Source organism: Haemaphysalis longicornis, unplaced genomic scaffold (genome assembly GCF_048455015.1).
Source record: "Haemaphysalis longicornis isolate Haplotype H1 unplaced genomic scaffold, Haemaphysalis longicornis Haplotype H1 scaffold_203, whole genome shotgun sequence".
Taxonomy (NCBI): domain Eukaryota; kingdom Metazoa; phylum Arthropoda; class Arachnida; order Ixodida; family Ixodidae; genus Haemaphysalis; species Haemaphysalis longicornis.
In genome coordinates, this window is record NW_027526297.1 from 310,968 (window position 1) to 332,989 (window position 22,022).

Sequence of the window (22,022 nt, forward strand, 5' to 3'; positions counted from 1 at the left end):
ACTTGGGACCATACACCACCGACACACGTAATAGATACACTGAAGTCGCCTTAGCTAGATTACGGATAGGGCACACTCATGCAACGCACTCGCACCTTCTCACGGGGTCTCCAAGACCTCTGTGCAGCAGGTGCGGAGAGTCCCTATCCGTGATCCACATCCTTATACAGTGTAAGGCACTTGACACAACACGACACAAATACTTCCCACAACTACACACGCGACATATTCCACCACACCCGTCATACTTCTCAGGAGATGAAGCCATGTTTTCAATCAAACGCGTTTTCGAGTTTCTTACCGACGTAAAATTTTGACATCTCATTTCTTATCATGCATGTTGACAACCTGGCCCTTTACACCAGTCATCATCTTCATTACGTTGTCTTTTACTTGGTTTATTTTTACTGAAAGTTTCTAATTTTACTTCCATGCCACTTTCATGTAATCACTATTGTTTGGCGCTCTTTGCCCTTTGTCGGCCTTGCGCCAATAAACTCCAAACATCATCATCATCATGATGAGTTGGGCTGCTTCCTCAACGTGTAGGTGTTTTATGGTTGTGTGGTGTAGTTTAGATGTTTCTGTGAATGTACTCCAGTTTGCTTTTGATTCATTAAACCTGTTATAGGAAGATGGACTGCATGGGCCTTTACCTATGTATGTTAGGGAAGTGAGGAAGTGGTCACTACCATATGGGTCCGTGCCCACGCCCCACTCAAGACATGGAAATAGAATTGCAGAACCAATAGCCAAGTCGAGATGTGAGTACGTATTATGTCCTAAGTTATGGTATGTAGGCTGTTTTTTGTTGAAAAGGCATGCTCCTGAAGATGTAAGAAATTTCTCTATCAGGCGACCTCGGGCATCCGTTCTGGAGGAGCCCCAAAGAGAGTTGTGCGCATTAAGGTCGCCTGTTAGGATGTATGGTTCGGGCAGCTGGTCGACCAGCGCCTCGAAGTCAGAGCTCGAAAGTGCATGATCAGGAGGAATGTATATGGAGCACACCGTTATCAATCTATTGAATATTATTGTGCGAATTGCTACAGCCTCAAGGAGAGTGTTCAAAGTGACAGGATGGCGTGCTAAGGATTTCCGGGCGATTATGGCCACACCCCCAGAAGAGTGTGTGCAGCCAACCCTGTCCTTTCTGAATAGCATGTACCTACTTAAGAAATTTGTCTGTTTAGAATTGAGGTGTGTCTCTTGGAGACACATGAGACTTGGCTGATTGGCATGCAGGATATCATACACATCATCGAGATTTTTAAGGAGGCCTCTGCTGTTCCACTGAATGATGTTTTCTGTTCCCATTATTTAGGTTTAAGAATGAATGGAGTGTGGGTGTGTATTCATGTGTCGTCTTTCGGGGCTGTTACTCTGGGATTAGGCTTTTTAGGCCTGTCTGTAGGCTTGGAAGTCGGTGGCCGCTCCTTGCGCTGCGTTGCAGGCAGGAACGGCCCGACATCCATCTCGTCGTCGGATGTCCGAGGGGTGCCAGACGGACCGGGCCCCCCGGACTCGGCCCCCCCTCGGGAGCTCTTCGTTTGAGCCGCCACCGTCGGGGGCGCCAGAGGTGGCACGGGTGGTGCGGTGGCGGTGGGAGTCGGTGCGGGGCCCGTGGTGTCCATCAGCTCGGTACCCTCCAACGCACTGGAGGACGGGGAGACAAAGGTGGGAGCGGCACCGGTCCCGAAAGAAGTGGTTTGCACCACAACCGCTGCTGCCTCAGCAAGCGGCGTGGTGCCGGGTTGGGCTGCGTGAGGCAACCCAGCGGGGGGGGCGGGGGCGGGACCAGGTCAGACTCGCTGAACTCGGTCCCTGTGGACACCAGACGCCGCTCCGCCCCCCGGCGAGCCGCGTCGGCGTACCTCCCCAGGGGGAAAGAGGCGAACATCTTTCGCGCCTCTGGGAAGGTAAGGTTTTCAGTTACCTTGATGTTGATTATCTTTTTCTCCAGTTGGAACTTTTCACACTTGCGGGAGTACGCTGCATGCGGCCTGCCGCAGTTCACACAACACAGGGTATCGGATGGACAATTGTCGCTTGGATGATCATGAGCCGCGCATTTCGCACAGGTCGTTCGGCCACGGCGAGAGTTTGTACCATGCCCGAACCGCTGGCACTTAAAACAGCGCCGCGGGTTCAGGATTTACGGACGGATGGAGCAACGGATAAAACCTGCATTTATGTGTTGTGGGAGTACTGCGCGGTCAAAAGTCAAGATAATGTGCTTGGTGGGAATCTTCTTGTCGTCTCTGCGGATAGTGATGGGTCTCACGGCAGTGACGCCCTGATCCTTCAAGCCGGCAAAGAGATCCGCATCCGTTTCGTTCAAGAGATGTGTCTCGGATATCACACCCTGCGAGCTGTTGAGGTTCCGATGGGGTGTGACCCTGATGTCTAGATCAGCCAGTCTAGTCTGAGCTAGAAGCTTCCTGGACTGCTGCTTGTCATTTATTTCGATGAGGAGTTCACCAGGCCTTTGTTTTTTGCACTTATATGATTTTCCTACTATGGCTTCAAGATGCTTGGCGATCAAGAAGACTGACTGAGATGCTAGAGGGTGGGTTGGATTGAGCGATTCCATCACAAGAAATCGAGAAAAATTATCCGGTTCAGGAAATGTAAAGATGGCAATGGGGGAAAAGATACTTCGGTGCGGCCCCTTTTTAGGGACCGATCACGTTTGGGGGGGGGTTTGAAAATGCCATATAGCAGAGTATAAAAGCAGGGAGACTGGGGTACTTTCTTCTTTGACCTTACCCTGGTAGTCAAAGAGGTCCCGGAGCTCCCTGCCTGGTGAACAGACAGGGAGCCCATCCGCCGGAGCTTGACCTGGGCTCTGACGGCCACCGTTCGTGGTTTCTAACCCTCCACCTATAAACACATCGCCACGGTTGGATGCAGCTTATGTTTGGGGGCTCGGGGTCCGCGGTATCGCCAGTACCGTCACCAAGATTACTTAAGGTGCCCCGTGCGGGGACTGATGCGTACTGGTGTTGCTACTGCGCGCACTATGCTTGGTTTAGCTGCACAGCACTGCGAGGTTTTGGGGTTTTCTCAGATGACACTGGCCGATTGACGCAAGCAACGGTGTCGTACGTGACCATATTAGTCGAGCGAGCACTATGTTTCACGAGACAATTATCTTCTCCTAAAACAAAAACGAGCTAGGAATAAATACGGCTTGCCACGGTATGGTTTCGCCATCTAGATTCAGTAACGTAAACAAAGGCGCGAGTACCTCGATTCCAGTACCGCCGTACAGGGTGGAGACACCCTTTGAACGGTGCCGTGCCGCTGCAATTGGGTCAATGTGCTCAACGCGTTTTCTTTTCGTGTCCCACGAGACCCAGCAACGCGAAATAGATAAGATTATTCAAACTTCGCAAGTTAACCGCGTTGCGCCTATACTTTTAATGCGGTTTTGATACAGCGACTTGCTTCGACGGCGAGGTAGTTACCCAAAATGGCGTTGCCAGCGTATACGTGTCTCCACCCTGTACGGCGGACGCCTAAATACAGCCACCTTAGGCTGCAGAGCGGTCGGTTCCTGTGATGTCATTTCAGACCACGAAAACACACGATTTCGCGGGAAAATCAACATTTTAACTGAAATTGATGAATTTCTCAGTGAATAAATCATCGTTTGTATCCGGACAAGCGCTGGGGGTCTATAAAACATCAAATCTTTTTAATAAAACAAACTTGAATTTTGTCTTCATGGCTCCTTTAAGTGACTATATTTCCTCTACAATCGTGCCGGTCGCACAAGCACATGAAGTGTGCAGCTCCGGGGAAACGAATTAGTCGTTCAAGCGCACGGCCTAAACGACGTGAGCCAAAATACGGATTACATTAGCGATAGTGTTGAGATGCACGGGCCTCATGAACCTTACTGAGTTTATTGCACTACGGAAACTAGCAAAAGAGTGGCATTCATTTCGGCACGAATGTTTTCGCGGCGCACTTTTCGCTTATCCATCGATTCCCGCTGACCCGTCGGCCGACCGGCTTTGTCTGCGTCTTCGGTCGGCTAGCCAGTTGCACTACGCGGACTTACCATCGGCCGACGTTTTCGTGTCGCCGTCAGCATCGTGTGACAACGTGGTCGGCCAACTCCGAGCTCGACTTCGTCGTCGTGTGGTCGTCGTGTCGTCCTAGTGCGAGAGCGCATTAACGAAAAACGTGATAACAAAGTAAAAAAAGGCAGATATACACGAACACGGCAGCCTGTAAGCGTGCTGGAGGGAGCGTTTATTTAAAAAGGTGCCCGGGTCACTTCTCGACGCTGAGCAGACGACGCTTTTCTTCGCCTGAAGTGCGAGAAAAAGCCGTCCAATGGCAGGATACAGGCTCGGTGACGCACATGCAGAATCGATCACGGGCATGCGTTTAAATGGCGGCGTTCAAAATCACGCAAAGAAAGGGTGGGAAATTGGCGAGAAACTTTGCGAAGAAAGTGTGAGCTTTCCGGTGCACGTAAAAAATTGACGCTGCTTGCACTGGTGGTGCAGGTCTAGAGAAACAGCCGAGCTGGCGGTGCTTCTATCTTTGTCGGAGTTCCGGATGTTCCACCTTACATGGATTTCTGAACTTGCCGTTGAAAGTCCTACATGACTGGCAGGCCTGGATCGTTTCGTGCGCAGCCTTTCACATCTCTCCCAAAGTGGGACAAGTTAGCGCGCGCTCAAACCGGCGGCAACCGGCTTCGCGAACTAGGCGTCTTTAGAGCGAACTCGGCGTGTGTGCTGCCCACTGCACGCGCAAAGGCACGTGACTCACGAGTAAAAAAGCACACAAGAGATCACGCCCCGAAGGCTGGGCAAAGGGTTCTGGAAGGTGGAGCTGGCCGACGCTAAGCGCTCCTCACGAGGCCGCGCTTACGTGCGCTAGATATTTTCGTGATATTTTTAGCGAGCTGCCTACATGGCGCAAGACCACGCACAAGCCTAGCCAACGCCTGGCTCCTCACGGGGCGCACGCTCACGTGCGGTCGGGCTCTTTCCTTGGCGTTTTTTTCTGGTAACGCCTTACGGCTCAACTAAAACCTCAAACAGCTTTGATGTTAGAACATAATATTAACACATATGACGTTGAGCACTCAACCTACTACGCTTGTTCATTTTGTGAGCTCAAAACACATTTGAGGAACCCTTTAAGTTTGCTGATTTCATCTGACGTTATTGTTATGCTTGTCACTCTCCTCTTCCCTGGGTGAAATTTTATGAGCAGAGTTTTTCTCGGTCCGTGTATGTTGAATGCCGTCATTTTATTTTATCAGCGACGAGTCGGCTTGCCTTTTAGTTGTTCATTCGGGATTTCCTGCGTTGTATTTATTTTCGTCGGCTTTACACCTGCCCTAACTAATCTAGTGCTGGCATCTTTGGAAATTTTAGAACAGTAGATTATGCGTCTACCCGTTTAAACCCCAAGGTTTCGCGGCCAATCGCAAATGTTTCATTGCCATTAGATTTTGGGTAAGTCTCGTGCCCCGCGCGGGGTACGAGATCTAGCCCCCTCGCGGTGGCTCCTGCCCCGCAGAAGTGACGTCAAACTAAACTGGTCACGTGACTTCCTGTGGCGTCACTAATTTTTTTTTTTTTTTGCCCATTTGAAGACGTTGGTTGACGGCGTGTGTGTGCCATGCGGGATTCCGGCCTTGGCTCCAACCGCAAGCCTGCGCAACGTTACATCCTTATCGCCTTGCACAGCGGCTGCCTCGCGGCGCTTTTTTCTTGTTGGGAAGATTGTTTGCAGTTATTTATTGAGTATTTTTCGTGAACTTGCTGCTGCTAGTCTTGGTAAGCCTAACGCATCCTATTTTGTGCTATTTTGACAAGCTGCTTCGCCCCGCTTTTTTCCGTGCTCCTTTTGTTGCCGTTAAATATGTTGCTAGCTTCATATTGTCTTGCAGTTCGCGTGCCACCGGCTTTATGCTCCTGCATTCATTGTCTACTTGTTCCGATCGCTACTTGCATTCCAAGCCTTGTATTTTGATTCTGGCATGAAACGTGTTACGTGCGGATCAGTTTTCCAGCGCTTTGCGCCGTGGCTAACGAGGTAGCTGACTTTGATGACGTGCTAACGCGAGCAACGCAGTGTCAGCAGCGTCAGTGTGCACGAATCAAGTATCGTCAGGTAGCGCAGGGCATCGTCGAACGCAATCCGTCCTCGCATGTAGCCTGTTCTGCAATTTTCCTCGCGGGGCACTGCAAGAAACGTTACTACCCCGCGAAACGATCCGTGCACGCTGCATGCAGGGAGCGCAGCTCCACTTTCGTGGGTGGCCTGGTGAATGGGAGAGCCCAGCAGCCGCCCGTCCATGGGCAGCATAGGTACTCAGCTATCACTGAAACCAGCTGCTCACTGGCTGGCTTCCTGTGCAAGGAGGCTCAAGCTCCAAATGTGCAAGTTCGGGAGAAGTCAAGCCGATAAGATCGCCGTTTGTGCCAAGCTTGACACTTGTGTTAAATAGTGCTTTCAAGTTTGGTGTGCTCAAGGTAAACAAGTGGCTCTTGTTGTTCATATATGTTTTTAGAATTTAAAAATACTATTGTGCTTTCATGATATGCAAGACTTCAAATGAGCTGCGAATTCTAAGCAATCTGTAGGCAGCCATTATTGAATGCACAGGAAACAACGTTTTGTCTACCTTGAAATTTTCTACATAGGGTACGTGGAACTGCCAGCTAGCAAGTTTAATGAAAGGTTGTTATCTGCTCAATTATATTAAAGAGGTAGCAAGGGATAGATAGGATAGCCCTCCCTCCTCACCAGCTGATCGTCTGGCAGCGTCTCATAACTTTGTTCACAATTACCACATGGATTTTTATTTCCCTAACCTTTGCCCCACTGCATTCTGCCTTCTTCAACCCGGTTAGTCAACAAACTCCATCCTGCATCTGTTCTGATTATGTATTTTGGTACGCTAGTTTTTTGTTTACTCGTGTTTGGCTTGGAAGTCAACATAACCAACAACAATAGTTTCATGCCCACTCAGTTGGATGACCAGTAATGGTGAGAGCTTCTTTCGAAGGCTTACAGTGGATTCACGAATTCTGATTGACTGTGACATCAATGTACCCATCCGGAGCACCCTGTGGAATTCAACTTGACGTTAATACTTGTGTTCACAGCTGGTAATTGTCTGCTCTGTGTTTGGGGGAGGGGGGTGAACAGTAAAAGTTTGTAATTGCAAGGAGATATTTCATGTTCTTTTGCTTTTTAACTCTGTGCTGTGTAAAAAACTGTTTCGGCTAATTGCTTAAGTGACTATGCTTAGTCGTAAGGGCCATAATGCAGTGTCCCATATTTTGTTTGCAACGATGCATACCCAGCAGAGCCCAACTGCTAGAAAGCACATTCTCTGGTGGTGGTAATTAGCTTGAAAAAAAAAACAAAGCACTGAAACTATTTTTTAAGCTAACAAGCCTAAAAAACAGGTTATGGAGCACATCTACGAGGGAATGGTTCTTGTACAGCTTGACATTATCCTCTCCCGAGAGTACTTAATACCTTGTGCAGGAACTGGAGCCAAGGACACCTATGTGGACGTGAATGTCTTTATTGGTGTTTGTGAATATTGCAGTACAGCTGAAAGCTGTATGTATCCTGGAAGGCTTCAACAATAAAATGACTCCAGTGAACGTACTTCTGCTTTGGTGTCAATGGGCAGCATGTGAGCATTGATAAGTGATTTGCTGTTGACATTTTTGTTAGACAAAAACAGGCTTGATCAAGCACTGTAGCAAGTCTTCATGAAAAAACACAGGAAAGAAACTGGACAAAAAAAGCTGCGAACACATGGACACTGTTCATCACAGCACCTTTCCTTGTACTTCAGTACTGTTATTGTCGCTGTATTTTTCCCCCAAATATAAACCAACTCTCCCAGATTCACACCTTCAGACACAAAGCAAACATGGTGTTTGTCAATGACAAGTGATTCTACCAAAATTCCGTGGCTGTGAAAAAAGTCAGTGAGTAGCTCTACTTTCTCTGCACAGTCTGTGGTGTGAAGTTCCTTTTCCAAACAAAACGCAAGGGTTTCTTGGCACAATACACAGAAAAAATGCCATATAAGCAAGTGATGCCTTCTAGCACTACACTACAGTCCTGCACGAAAGCAAAACAACCAAGTGATCTTTTTGCTTGAGTGCAAAGCTCTGCAGAGAAACCAAGAAATATTCCTTTTTTGTTGACACCCAAGGTCTGCTGGAAAGCCAAAACGTGTGGCTTCTGTCACTGCTGATTTGCTGTAAGACGGGCATGTGAATGTATTGCAGTAAGGCATTTGTTGTGTACATGTCCTTCATACCTAGATAAATATGAACCAGGCTGGCTGTGTAACAAAAACGTCAAGTGAGGTAACAACCAAATGTTTTATGTAAAATGTTAGAATACTGTTTGTTATAAATAGCAATTAATGTTTTAATATGGTTTAGACAGTAGTTAAGTGACCTGTTGGAAATCATAGGCTAAAACTAAACAGAAGCAATGTTTCATACAGCAGCAATCGTGTGAAATAGCAAAAGAATGGTTTGGGCCCTAAATTCAGCAGGCATGTTCCAGCTGGGAATGTGTTTGTAGAGCACAACAATAATAAAGACATGGGAAAAAAGGGTGAGCTGAGCTGAGTTACCCCCAAAGTATTGGTAGACAGTTAGAATGCTTACAAAAATTTATAAATAGTTTGGATACCCTGAAACAATATGGGAAACTTCACTTGCCCTGGTTTTAAGTTTATTAGTACTGAGCTTAATGTGCCCCACACAACACCATTAAAGAATGTTACGCCTGCATGGACACAGCAGCATTTAAGGTATAACATACTTTTATTTGAGCAGAGGTAAATAAGAGAATATTCCATAATCAATCCATTTATACGTAAATTAGAAAAAGTAGGGTTTTTGAAGTGAAGCTCGGAAGCATGCTAAATGAAAGCGACGAATGGCGAGTTGATGTTGTTACTAATCACAAATTTCAACTCGACCACCTTGCCGGAAACAAACCCCTTCCATGGAGGGAGTGTGTGTAATCGCAAGATTTTTTAAAGAAAAGTTTGTGAATGCACTGTACACGTAGGCCAGAAGGTATTTTGACACCCCAGCCGAGGACTCGGAGTCATCAGCGCTCTTTTCTGCTGTTTTGATGATCAAGGGCTGTTTGTTCAGGAACCACCCCCTTTTCTTCCTTTGGCCGCCATCTTTCTCAGTCACTGCATTCATGTACTGGCTGTGGGAGCTAGCAAACATGAGGACCACCTATAGGCAGGATTACCTCAGGCTCGCACAATTGCTGGAGAGGCTAAACAATGTTTTCAAGATCCCCAACTGTGAGCTTGCACTTTTTTTTTGCGAAAAAAAACAAAGACATCTAGATAGGCCTTTGAGAGCTGTCTGAAATCACAAAAGTGAGTATTTTTTGCCCAAACTGGCCAGCTAACCTCACTAGTCGACCCACACGTTGAATGCCTCGCATAAAAAATCAAGAGACTCACTGCATTGGCATATTGCATGGCATTGTGTGAGAGGGCTTCTGGTTTCCACCTATGAAGCCTGTTGGTTGTGTTAGTGTCCAGTCCTGCTGTCAAACTTCTTTTGAGACTTGCACTGCCCTGGAGTGTACCACCGTGGATTCCTTGGAATTTATGTTGGCCATGAAAAATCCTAGTAAATTGTTACAAGCCCCTGAAGCTGGCTGGCAAGTGGGCATTTGTTTAGCGACCACTGTTTAGGGGCACAGTAGGCAGGCTGTTACAGAGGCTACGAAGAAAAAATACAAGGTTCGTTCATTAAAAAGACTTCTTTGCCCAAAAAACAAATGACACCAATGTTATTGTAAACTTCAAACAAATAAGATAGTACAGAAAATATGTAGAGCAGCGGAAGTTCCATACACACTTTCCAGCTATTTCTCTATGACATCACAGAATCTTGTTTGTGCAATTGACAGCCACCAACCTAACCCACCGTAAAAAAAGCCTAACTGGGCAATTTCAGTGGGGCCTCCATTCCGTTTGATCGTATGACTTGAGTGCTAACGTACAGTTAACACACAGATAACTGCATTTACAGTGCACGTCCATATGACGTCACTCGTGCCCATATTACATCAATGCAGTTTGAAATTGGGATGTTTTTCACCATTTCTTTTGGTTAAACTCGCACCATTACAGCCTTGACCTTTGCCTATCAATTACATTTGCAGTGTGCTCGCTACTCATACCCATGGACACAAACCATCCGCTGAGGCTTTCACGTTCCAGGCACATCTTCAGATTCTCTTTGACGTTGACTATTGAGCCTGCGTAGAACCCATGGGTTTTCATATGCTGGAGACATGATGGTCGGCCAAGTGTATACCCTACCTGTTACCGTCTGTACAGCTTCTTTTCTGACCCTATCGGCTGGGTGTCCTTAATTAAGTCCCTTTGCATGAGGGGAATCGGTAAAACCCGGCCAACGTAGCCACATATACAGAGACGTGAAGGTTATGCCAATGCAGCAGCTATGGCATGAAGCGCCTAGGTAGTGTACCTTTTGGAGGACCCAGTTCCTAATTCCTAATTTGTCGTAGCATCATGTGTGTGCCAATGTGAGGAGCTGAATGTATGATGGAAACTACCCAGCCACAAACTGGGCCACGGGATACGAGACTGCCAATGTTCTCACTCTTTCACATCCTTTGTATCGCAGATGTATTTCTGCCACATTTTACTGTAGTGAAATGGCTCACCACTACAGCTGCAATAATTTCTTCTGAAAAATCTTTTCAAGCGCTGAATACCATGCATTTATGATGCAAGAAGCTCATGATCACCTGACTTTTCCGCGCACAAAACGTATTTCGGGTAAACAATTTTAAGCCACAATTCCATCCGAAAATATATACAAAAAACGAGACAAACTGCCGATTTTCGGGTCTTTTTTGCTAATCTCCTTAAAGGGGAAATTACTGTGCTGGGTTGTACGCGGTACATGTGTGGGAACACCAATGATTACTTTTTCTAGCTATCCGCGGTTTCCACTTGTAATGCGCACATGCGACCAGTAAAATATCAGTGGCCGCGTCTAGCCTACGTCCTGAGCACACTGTAAGTAGTTCCGCGCTGCTGTCATTTTGAAAACACACCGCGATTTCAGGCCAACCACCGTGGTGCAAACTGTTGATAGCAGATGCCGCCGCGCGGACATGCCGCAGCAGGCTCACATAATCACGCTCGGACGGTGTCTGTTCTTGCGTGGGACGTGGGTTGTTCGAACGGGGCCACTCGGCTGCGCGATGTCGTAGATCTAACGCAGGTACCATCGGCATACAGCAGGCGGTCACAGGTCAGCATTACTCGAGAGCGGATTTCGCTACCGTGTGGAAAGGCTGGCTTGGTCCCCGCGTACGGCAACGTTCTCGCACATTCTGATAGTGCTTCTAACTCTATCAACTCTGCTTCATCTACGTTGTCGACCCAAGAAATTCAGGCATTCAGGCTGATTCAGGGCTTTCGGCACTTTCGGATACGCCATACCGCCAGCAGCGGCAGCATAGGCGGCTTCCACAAGAACGAACAAAAAAATTCTTTCATAAAACTTCTAGCAAATGAGTGGCTTCCTAATTTTTTATTAAAATGTAAAAAAATGTGCTTTTTGTACTCTACTACGCAATATAATAACAATTGCTGTTAATATGACGTCACTATGACGTATTTATGACGTCACGCGGGGCAGGAGCCGTAGCGAGGGGGCTAAATCTCGTGCCCCGCGCGGGGTTCCAGACGCTGCCTTAGATTTTACCCGCACCGCAAATTTCTTAATGGGGAACACGGGAATGCAATATCGTCTTGTCCGCTTTATGCTGTTTTTTCTCCTTGCGGCCATAAATTATGTCATGTGGAACACAATTTTTTTTTGTAACGGAATGTAGCTGGAGGCACCAGAGTACTGCCTCCTTGGGCTGGTCTTTTAAAATGCGGCAATCTAAGCAACATGGTAAAATTATTTGGCCTGATTTCACATGAAGCACTTCTGACGTGACACTTAGTTACAAATGCGTATTGTATCCCAAAGGTATGTTATGCCACCCACATTTCTTGCAGTGTAATTCACGCTCTTATTATTCTGGAAGGTATTTTATTGCAATTTCATTTCTTCAGCTTAGAAACGACATAACTCCGGCTGGAGTTGATAAAATATAATGAACTCTTCTACCGTTTATGTCTGCGGCAGATGTTTTATTTGTTTAATTTAGCATTAAACAGACGGCTTTGACCTAATTGCTGCAGATGATTGTTCTACTCAAATCTTAATTTTTTGCTCCTGACTTCTAAGAGTAACCCGCCGCGGCAGCTCAGTGGCTAAGGCGTTGCGCTGCTGAGCACGAGTTCGCGGGTTCGATTCCCGGCCGCGACGGCCACTTTTCTGATGTAGGCGAAAAGCAAAAACACTCGTGTGTACGAGATTTCGGCGGACGTTAAAGATCCCCAGGTGGTCAAAATAATCCGCAGCCATCCACTACGGCGCGCCTCATCGCCTGCGTTGCGTCGGCGCGTAAAACCCTACAATCAATCAATAAATCAATCAATCAACTTCTAGGGGTACTTTTTCTCCCGTACCATCTATCTTAGGGCGGCTGCACAATTAATTATATTCTCAACATATACGGGTAAAGCTGAGTTGATATTCGCCCCTGGCTGATTTTATTAGTAGCAGTGACGTTCGTCTTAACGGCCCAACACATGTCCGGTAATTAAGGTTATTGGGATGCCAGCCATTTATGTGATCTGTCCTGCATCGTCGATCAACTTTGCTTGTGGACGTTTCACATCCGACAGACAGTAATGATGGCACGCGCCGCTGCATCCGCAGTTCATGCATTCATCCAAATGTCATTCATCTTTCCAAATAATGTTTGATATCCACCCGGCCGTTGGCAAGATAATTGTCTTATACGGACCCCTGCATAGCGAACAGAAGAAGAATTTTGCCGGCAAGCTTTCATGTCGTTCCCTTTGCTCACGCTCCGCTGTTTCCGATAAGAGTTAACCAGCGAGCCTTCGACTGTAAATTATAAACCACGACTTAATCCGTCTTACTTTTGTTGACTTATTCTGTCAGCTTTCCGGCCTGTTTTTCGCCAAAACGTTTCGTTTGCTATATATTCAGCAGTATATAAGCATGAATACAGAGCTAATCCCTTCAGCAGTCACAGGAGAATCCCTAGACGTACCTTAAAGATACCTGATAAGAAAAATGCCACCACCACTTGGCCTTGCAAAATGCGTGCTCTAGCCTACGTTTTTGTATTTGTCACAAATTCATTGTCTTGCGGAGTGAAGGCTTTCATTTATGTTTTAAATATTGCTATTGGAAATCAGTACATAAAAGTTGCACAATTCTGCAACCAATTTGGCAAAGACTGGGCATATACTGATTTCTTAATTAAGCATTTTGTAAGCTTGATGGTGGTTCTATGTTTATGGCGCAAGGCCAGCTGGGGCAAAGAGCGCCAAAACAATAGTCATATATGAGGGGTGAAACCTTAAACACTAAGTAAATTCAGCAAAAAACAAAAATACAATCACAAAACGACAATGAGCATGGCTGGTATATATGACCAGTTTTGATTATGGATGATAAGAAATGAGGTTTAAAAACTTAATGTCTGACAAATACTTAAAGACACGTTTCACAGAAACCATGGCATCGTCACCAAGAAACAGCGATGGATGTAGGGGAATATGTTGTCTGTAGAGTTCTCTGAAGTGTTTGTGTCGTGTTGTGTGAAGTGCCTTGCATGTTATTAGTATGTGTACTACCGATAGGGCCTCTCCGCACCTGCTGCACTGGGGCCTAGGAGATCCCGTCAGCAGATACGAGTGAGTTGCATGCGTGTGCCCTATCCGTAGCCTACCCAAGGCGACTTCCGTGTGTCTGTTGTGTGAGTCAGATGTGTACCGTCCCAAGTTTGGCTGTATTACATGTAGTTTGTTGTCTGTCTGTTCGTCCCAGTGTGTTTGCCATGTTCTGCGCAAGTGTTGTCTTATGTGTGGCTTGAGGTCTGTGTAGGGTATCGTTGTAATGTCTACAGTGTTCCTGAGTGCAGCAGCAGTGGCCCTCTCGTCTGACAGCTCATTCCCAGCAATCCCTGCGTGTCCTGGGACACAGCAGAGGACCAGGTCATGCTTTTATGCATACACGGACATGATAGTGTTGAATACAAGATTAACTATGTAGTTTTTGGGGGGCTTGTGCGATGACAGTGCGCGAACAACACTAAAAGAATCTGTATAGATGATGGAATGGGGAATTTGAGTTTCAAGAATGTGTCGTACAATCATTAAAATTCCATACGCTTCTGCTGAAAAAAAATTGTTGTGTGCACGCTTATGGTTCTGGCTGCATTGAAATTTAGACCATGAGCTGCGCACGACACCATAGTGGAGGTTTTAAAAGCGTCACTATAAAATTCTGCACACGTGTACTTAAACTGCAAAGACAGAAAGTGCTGCAGTATTGCAGCTCGTGGTACACGATTTTTGTCAAGTCTCATAAAAGAAAGGTCGCACGACACAGGGCGGACTTGCCAAGGCGGTAAACTGTTAGAAAAGGATGACCTGTATACATCTGAAAACAAAGCACTGAGATCCGAGGATCGCTCTCTCACTCTAAGTGAAAAGGGCAGAGGAACGAATGGGCGATTTACAAAGAGCAGAGATGTTGATGTATCGTTAAAAACAGGATAAAAAGCATGATTATTCAGCGACAAAATTTTAAAAGCATAAAGCAAGTCAATGTACGTTCGTTGGTTCTCAAGGCTCCACTATATCACACTCGACATAAAGACTCTCGGCAGGGCTAGTGCGAAAAGCACCCGAAGCAAGACGAAGGCCCAAGTGTAGCACTGGGTCCAGGATTCGCAAGGCTGTCTTAGTCGCCGACCCATACACCACACTACCATAGTCTAAACGAGACCCAACCAACGCAGTATACAAGCGAAGCAGGAGTTCTTTGTCGGAACCGTAGGATTGGTGGGAGAGAACCTTAAGTATATTCATTGTTTTGAGACATTTAGTTTTAAGTTCCTTGATGTGGGGAATGAACGTGAGTTTGTGATCAAACACAACACCTAAGAACTTGTGCTCCTTGTTCACAGGAAGCGACACGCCATTAAGATGAATGTCTGGGTCCGGATGGACACCGCGCTTCCTGGAGAACACAACGAAGGAGCTTTTTACAGGATTCAATTTAAAACCATTCTTGTCTGCCCATTCGGCAAGTTTCTTTACACCAAGCTGTACTTGACGTTCGCAGATTGACATATTGCATGATTTATAGGATATCTTGACGTCATCTACATGCATGGAATAAGAGATTGTAGGTGGCAGTGCCTTACCAAGAGAGTTCATTTTTACTATGAAGAGAGTGCAGCTCAACACGCCACCTTGTGGCACGCCATTTGCTTGCACGTGAACCTTTGAGAGTGCACCACCGACTCGTACTCGGAACGTTCTGTCTGACAAGTAACTGACAAGAGCGTTCAACATGTTACCCGACACACCGAATGACTTGAGGTCCCTAAGGATCCCATAACGCCAAGCGGTGTCGTATGCCTTCTCAAGGTCGAAAAACACAGTTTAAACAATACTGCTTGTGCGCGAAGGCATCCTTGATGTACGAGTCAAGAGCTAACAGTTGGGCGTTCTTCGATCGCTTCACCCTGAAGCCTGCCTGGCAGCTCTCGAGAAGACCGTTGTACTCAAGGAAGTACACGAGCCTGCGATTTATCTTCTTCTCGAAGAGCTTGCACAGGCAGGTCGTCAGGGCAATAGGACGGTAACTTGAAGGGGACGACGGGTCCTTTCCCTCCTTCAAGAAAGCCACTACAATGGCCTCCCTCCAAGATTGTGGAACGTGCCCCGAAAGCCATATCTTGTTATATAGGTGTAAGAGTGTTAGTGCCTGCGTGCAGGTGTTGTATCGTTGTGTATGTGATGTTGTCTGGGCCTGGAGCTGAGGGTTTACACGTGCTCAAAACAGCCCTCAGCTCATGCAGTGAAAACTCTGAGTTATAAGAAGATGATGACCTATTGTTATCTAGTATAGGCTTCTTTTCGGCCGTTTGCTTGTGTTTCATGAAAGTGTTTGTGTAGTGTGCTGAACTAGAAACGTATTGAAAGTGTTGTGCGAGTGTGTCAGCCTCGTCTTCGAGTGTGTCCCCTGTTGTGCTGACCAGAGGCAGGCTGTGTGCTTGTTGTCCTTTGAGTTTGCGTATTCTCGTCCATACTTTCCGTGTGTCTTTGTATGAGTTTATTGATGTTATGAAGGAACGCCAACTTTCTCGTTTTGCCTCACGGCGCACACGTTTTCCTAACGCCTTGGCCCGTTTGAACAAGAGGAGGTTTCCCGACGTGGGGTACCGACGAAGGATACCCCACGCCTTGTTCTGGGCCTCTCGCGCCCGCCTACAGTCCTCATTCCACCACGGCCTGTGCTGGTTGCGCGGGGCACCAGAGGCGTGGGGAATGGACTTTTCGGCGGCGTCGAGGATGTGCGCCGTGAGGAGTTGGGTAGCTTCTTCGCGTGCAGGTGTCCTATGGATGTGTGGTGTAGTTTGGATGTCTCTGTAAATGTATTCCAGTTAGCTCGTGCTTCATTGAACCTATTATGGGAAGATGGACTGCATGGGCCTTTACCTATGTATGTGAGTGAGTTGGGGAAGTGGTCAGGGTCAGTGCCCACACCCCCACTCGAGGAGAGGAAAGAGAACTGCTGAGCCAATCGCCAAGTCAAGACATGAGTGAAAATTACGAATTCCCTGAAAATTACGAATGTTACAGAAATGATAGGAATGGTCACGGAGGCGGCGTGTTTATCTTAGTCGACCGCAACATTGCATCCTTAGAAAGTGATATCGTCACTACTCATTGTGAATCGGTATGGTGCCGCTTAAGATTGTGTAATGGGAAGTCCCTATCGGTATGCAGCTTTTACCGTCCACCAACATCCGGCGTAGAATACTTATCCCAATTTTTCACTGCGGCCGAGTCGGTTCAGAGTGATTATGTCGTTTTAGGTGGCGACTTCAACCTGCCAGATATTGATTGGCATCGTCAGCCAGCTTTTCCAGGAATATCTGGTAGCCTTAACACATTAATGGTTAATTTTGTAAACTTGCTTTCACTAACACAAATGGTATTAGAGCCCACCAGAAGCAACCACATTCTAGATATCGTTTTAACCAACGCACCTGAACAGGTGCTATCAACTGTCATTATGCCTGGTATTAGTGATCACCAAGCTGTCCTTTGTGAAATGAACCTAAAGAATACTAACTCGTACAATAAGAACTGCCGGAAAATTTTTAATTACTCAAAAGCTAACATAGCAGAAATCAATGGCGCGTTAAATAATTATTTCTCTCCTTTTGAAACGCTGGCAGAATCACATTCTGTAAATAAGCTCAGGCACATCTTCAAAAATAAATTGTAGACCTACGCGATAAATACGTGCCATCATGGTCACTGACTCCAAGACGTAGTAAAAATAAACCTTGGTTCACAAAAGAATTACACCGGCTCACGCAACGAAAACAGAGGATTTATAAGCTTTTTAGGCAGAGTCCATGCGCAGAAAATGCCGATAAGCTTAAAAGAATATCTAACCATGTCAAATCAGCCATAGCAGACGCCAAGTCCCGATTTTTCGATTCTTTTGAATATAGGCTTAAACAGAACCCAAAAGAGCTTTGGAAATACATGAAAAGTAGTAAAAAAGACAGTATCTCGATTCCACCTCCAGTTGAAGGTGACAGTGTTACGGAGGAAGCTTTCGAAAAAGCGCAATGTTTCAATCGCTATTTTAGTTCTGTATTTCGATCGGCGTTATCGCCAACTGATCAACATAGCATAAGTACCCTTACTTCAAAAACCAATGGAAGATATTCTTTTTGACACTCGCGAAATCGAAAAACTGCTGGAGAACTTAAATGTTTCAAAAGCAGCTGGCCCAGACCAATTACCAAATGCACTACTAAGGCCTTGCGCGTCTTCTGTTGCACCATATTTAAGAATAATTTTTGAAAAATCTTTCCAAGAGGGTGTCCTTCCACATGAATGGAAAATAGCGAGTGTTACTCCAATTCATAAGACCGGCCCACGTTCTGTTGTATCAAATTACCACCCCATCTCTCTAATTAGTGTGTGCTGCAAGGTCCTAGAACATATTTTGTATAGCAACATAGTAAAACACATTGAAAATAACGCTTTGTTTAACCCATCGCAGCATGGATTCCGGAAGGGTTTATCTTGCGTCACTCAACTCATACAGTTCACGCATGATATTGCACTAACACTTGATGGTCGTGAATCTGTTGACTGCATTTTCTTAGATTTTAGAAAAGCATTTGATGTAGTACCACATAAACTGTTATTGAAAAAACTGTCCTTCTATGGTATCACCCCTAAGACTTTGTCATGGCTTTCAGCGTGCATTACCGGTAGACAACAATATGTAATCATCAATGGTGCAGCCTCTCATACCTCAGCTGTGTCGTCAGGGGTGCCCCAGGGATCGGTCTTGGGGCCTTTGTTGTTTCTGCTTTATATAAATGATATCAGTGATAACATTACATCATCCATGAGGCTCTTCGCTGACGATTGTGTGCTGTACAGGAATATTTCTTGTGAAAGTGACACCCTCGTAATTCAAAATGATCTGAACAAGATTAATACTTGGTGGGAAAAATGGGGCATGTCATTAAACCTGGAAAAAACTGTCTTTATTAGGTTTACCAGAAAAGAAAAACTTCACTACCCAACTTATAAAATAAGAGATTGCTCATTAAAGTGCGTAAGGGAATTTAAATACTTAGGAGTTTACTTTACATCAACACTGTGCTGGCACAGACACATCGATTATATTACCCGTAAGGCTTCAAGGACATTAGGTTTTCTGCGCCGCAACACAAGCACCTTTCCGCAAACTGCCAGAGAAATATTGTACAAAACAAACATACGGCCTATACTCGAATATGCTTGCACGGTATGGGACCCGCCAACCCTGCTTGATAAAGCTAAATTAGAAAAACTTCAAAGCCTCGCAACCAGGTATGTGTTAGGAAAATTGGCCAAAGAGACAAGTTTTAGTAGAAATACCCGCTTGAACTTACTGAATTGGGAAACACTTGAGCATCGCAGAACTGTATTTCGCTTAAAATTATTTTATGAAGTTTATTTTTCACAGAATGGTATGCCGCGCGAATCGTATATTTTCCCGCCTCATCACATATCCGCCCGCATAGACCATATTTAAAAAGCTCGTGAGATAGATTGCAAATCTAGTGCGTTATTTCACTCATTTTTTCCTAAAACCATTCGTCAGTGGAACAGATTACCTTCTTCCGTGTTTGTACACCATTCTAGTAACACGTTCCTGTCCACAGTTACGTCACTCGAAGGCCTAAACTAACATTGTCATGTGTTTGCTACAGCGCAGGTTTTGCTGTTTCCTCAAATCACCTGTCCGCTCTCACTATTCTGTAATTGCTTCTTTTAATACATGAATTGCATTTTCTCAGCCTCGCCGAACGCACTGTTTTATCAATTATCGTACCAATGCCGTCTTTTCACGTGGTGTGTCTGAGGGCTATCGAAAATGTTATGTGCCCTTTCCATTGCTTTGTCGTTTTTTGAACCTTCGATTCTCGCTTGTGTAAAGTACTTGTAAGTGCCTTTTTCTGAATTGTTGTAATAATTCAGTATTTTTTCGTGGCATGTCTTCAGCTATTTGAAATGTATATATGCGTTCTCTTATAACTTGCTTTCTTGCTTGCTGATAAGTACTTCTTGTGACTGCCTTTTTGTACACCCCCCCACTGTAATGCCGCAAGGCGCTGTGGGTACTAAATAAAATAAATAATAATAATAATGAGTATGTGTTGTGTCCGATGTTATGGTATGTAGGCTGTTTATTGTTAAAAAGGCATGCTCCTGAAGATGTAAGGAATTTCTTTATCAGGCGACCTCGGGGATCCATGCGAGAAGAGCCCCAAAGAGAGTTGTGCGCATTAAGGTCACCTGTCAGGATGTATGGTTCGGGCAGCTGGTCAACCAGCGCCTCGATGTCAGAGCTTAAAAGTGAAACATCAGGAGGAATGTATATGGAGCATACCGTTATTAACCTATTAAATATTATTGTTCGAATTGCCACAGCCTCAAGGACAGTGTTCAGAGTGACAGGGTGGCAGGCTAAAGATTTCCGGGCAATTATGGCCACACCGCCAGAAGAGTGCGTGCAGCCATCCCTGTCCTTTCTGAAGACCATGTAACTATTCAAGAAATTTCTGTGCTTGGAATTCAGATGTGTTTCCTGAAGACACATTACACTTGGCTGATTAGCATGCAGTATTTCGTATACATCGTCAAGATTTTTAAGAAGGCCTCTACAGTTCCATTGAATTATGTTTTCCCTTCCCATTATTTAGTGTGAGAGCTACTGGAGTGTGTGTGTTTATGTGTCGTCTTTCGGGGCTGTGACTTTCGCCTTTTTTGGCTTGTCGGGAGGCTTTGGCGTCGGGACATGTTCCTTGCGGTGCACCGCAGGCAAGAACGGCACGACGTCCATCTCATCTTCCGATGTCCTGGGTGTGCCCGTCGAACCGGACCCAGCGGACTTGACCCCCCTTCGGGGGCCCTTCGTTTGACCCGCCACCGCCGCCGGTGTCGGGGGCACCAGAAGTGGCACGGGCGGTGCAGTGGCGGTGGAAGCCGGTGCGGGGCCCCAGGTGTCCATGGCACTCTCCAACGCACTGGAGGAGGGGGAGGCAGGGACGGGAGCGGCACCGGTCCCGACGGAAGAGGTTGCCACCACAACCGCTGCTGCCTCAGCAAGCGGCGCGGAGGCGGGTTGGGCTGCCAGAGGCAACCCAGGGGGGGGGAAGGGGGGGCGGGATCAAGTCCGACTCGCGGTACTGGGTCCCCGCCGAAACCAGACGCCGCTCCGCCCCCCGGCGAGCTGCGTCGGCGTACCTCCCCAGGGGGAAAGAGGCGAACCTCTTTCGCGCCTCTGGGAAAGTGATGTTTTCAGTGACTTTGATGTTGATTATTTTCTTCTCTAATTGAAACTTTTGACATTTTCTGGAGTACGCCGCGTGTGGGCCCTGACAGTTTACGCAAAGAAATTGTTGAACATTACAGTTGTCGGACGGGTGGTCGTGCTGGGCGCATTTTGCGCAGGTAAGTCGGCCGCGACAGGAGTTTGTGCCATGCCCGAACCGTTGGCACTTGAAACAGCGCCGCGGGTTCGGGATGTACGGCCGGACTGAACATCGGATGTAACCAGCGTTGATGAATTCTGGAAGGGTGGAGTTGTCAAAGGTTAGGATTAGGTGCTTTGTAGGTATTTCTTTATCCTCTCTGCGGATGGTTATGCGCCTGACCGCTGTTACGCCCTGACTACGAAGGCCCTCCAGCAGGTCAGCTTCAGATTCATTTAGTAGGTCATACTCGGAAATCACGCCGTGGGAGCTGTTTAGGCTGCGGTGGGGCGTGACTCAGATTGGCAGATCGGGGATGCTGGTTTGTGCAAGAAGTTTATTGGCCTGGTCCTCGCTACTCACCTCGACAAGAATTTCACCGGTTCGATGTTTTTCGGCCTTATACGACCCTCCAACAATACCGTCAAGAAACTTTGAAATTAGAAATACCGACTGTGAAGCAAGAGGTTTTGATTGGTCTACAGATTCCATCACGATGAAGCGAGGATAGTTGTTCGGTTTCGGAGGCCTCAAGTCAGGAAGTGGTGGAAAAGAAACGTCGGTGCGGCCCTTTTCGGGGGCCGATCACGTCTGGGGGGGGGGTTGAAAATGCCTTATAGCATAGTATAAAAGCAGGGAGACGGGGGTACTTTCTTCTTTGACCTTACCCTGGTAGCCAAAGAGGTCCCGGAGCTCCCTGCCTGGTAAACAGACAGGGAGCCCATCCGCCGGAGCTTGACCTGGGCTCCGACGGCCACCGTTCGTGGTTT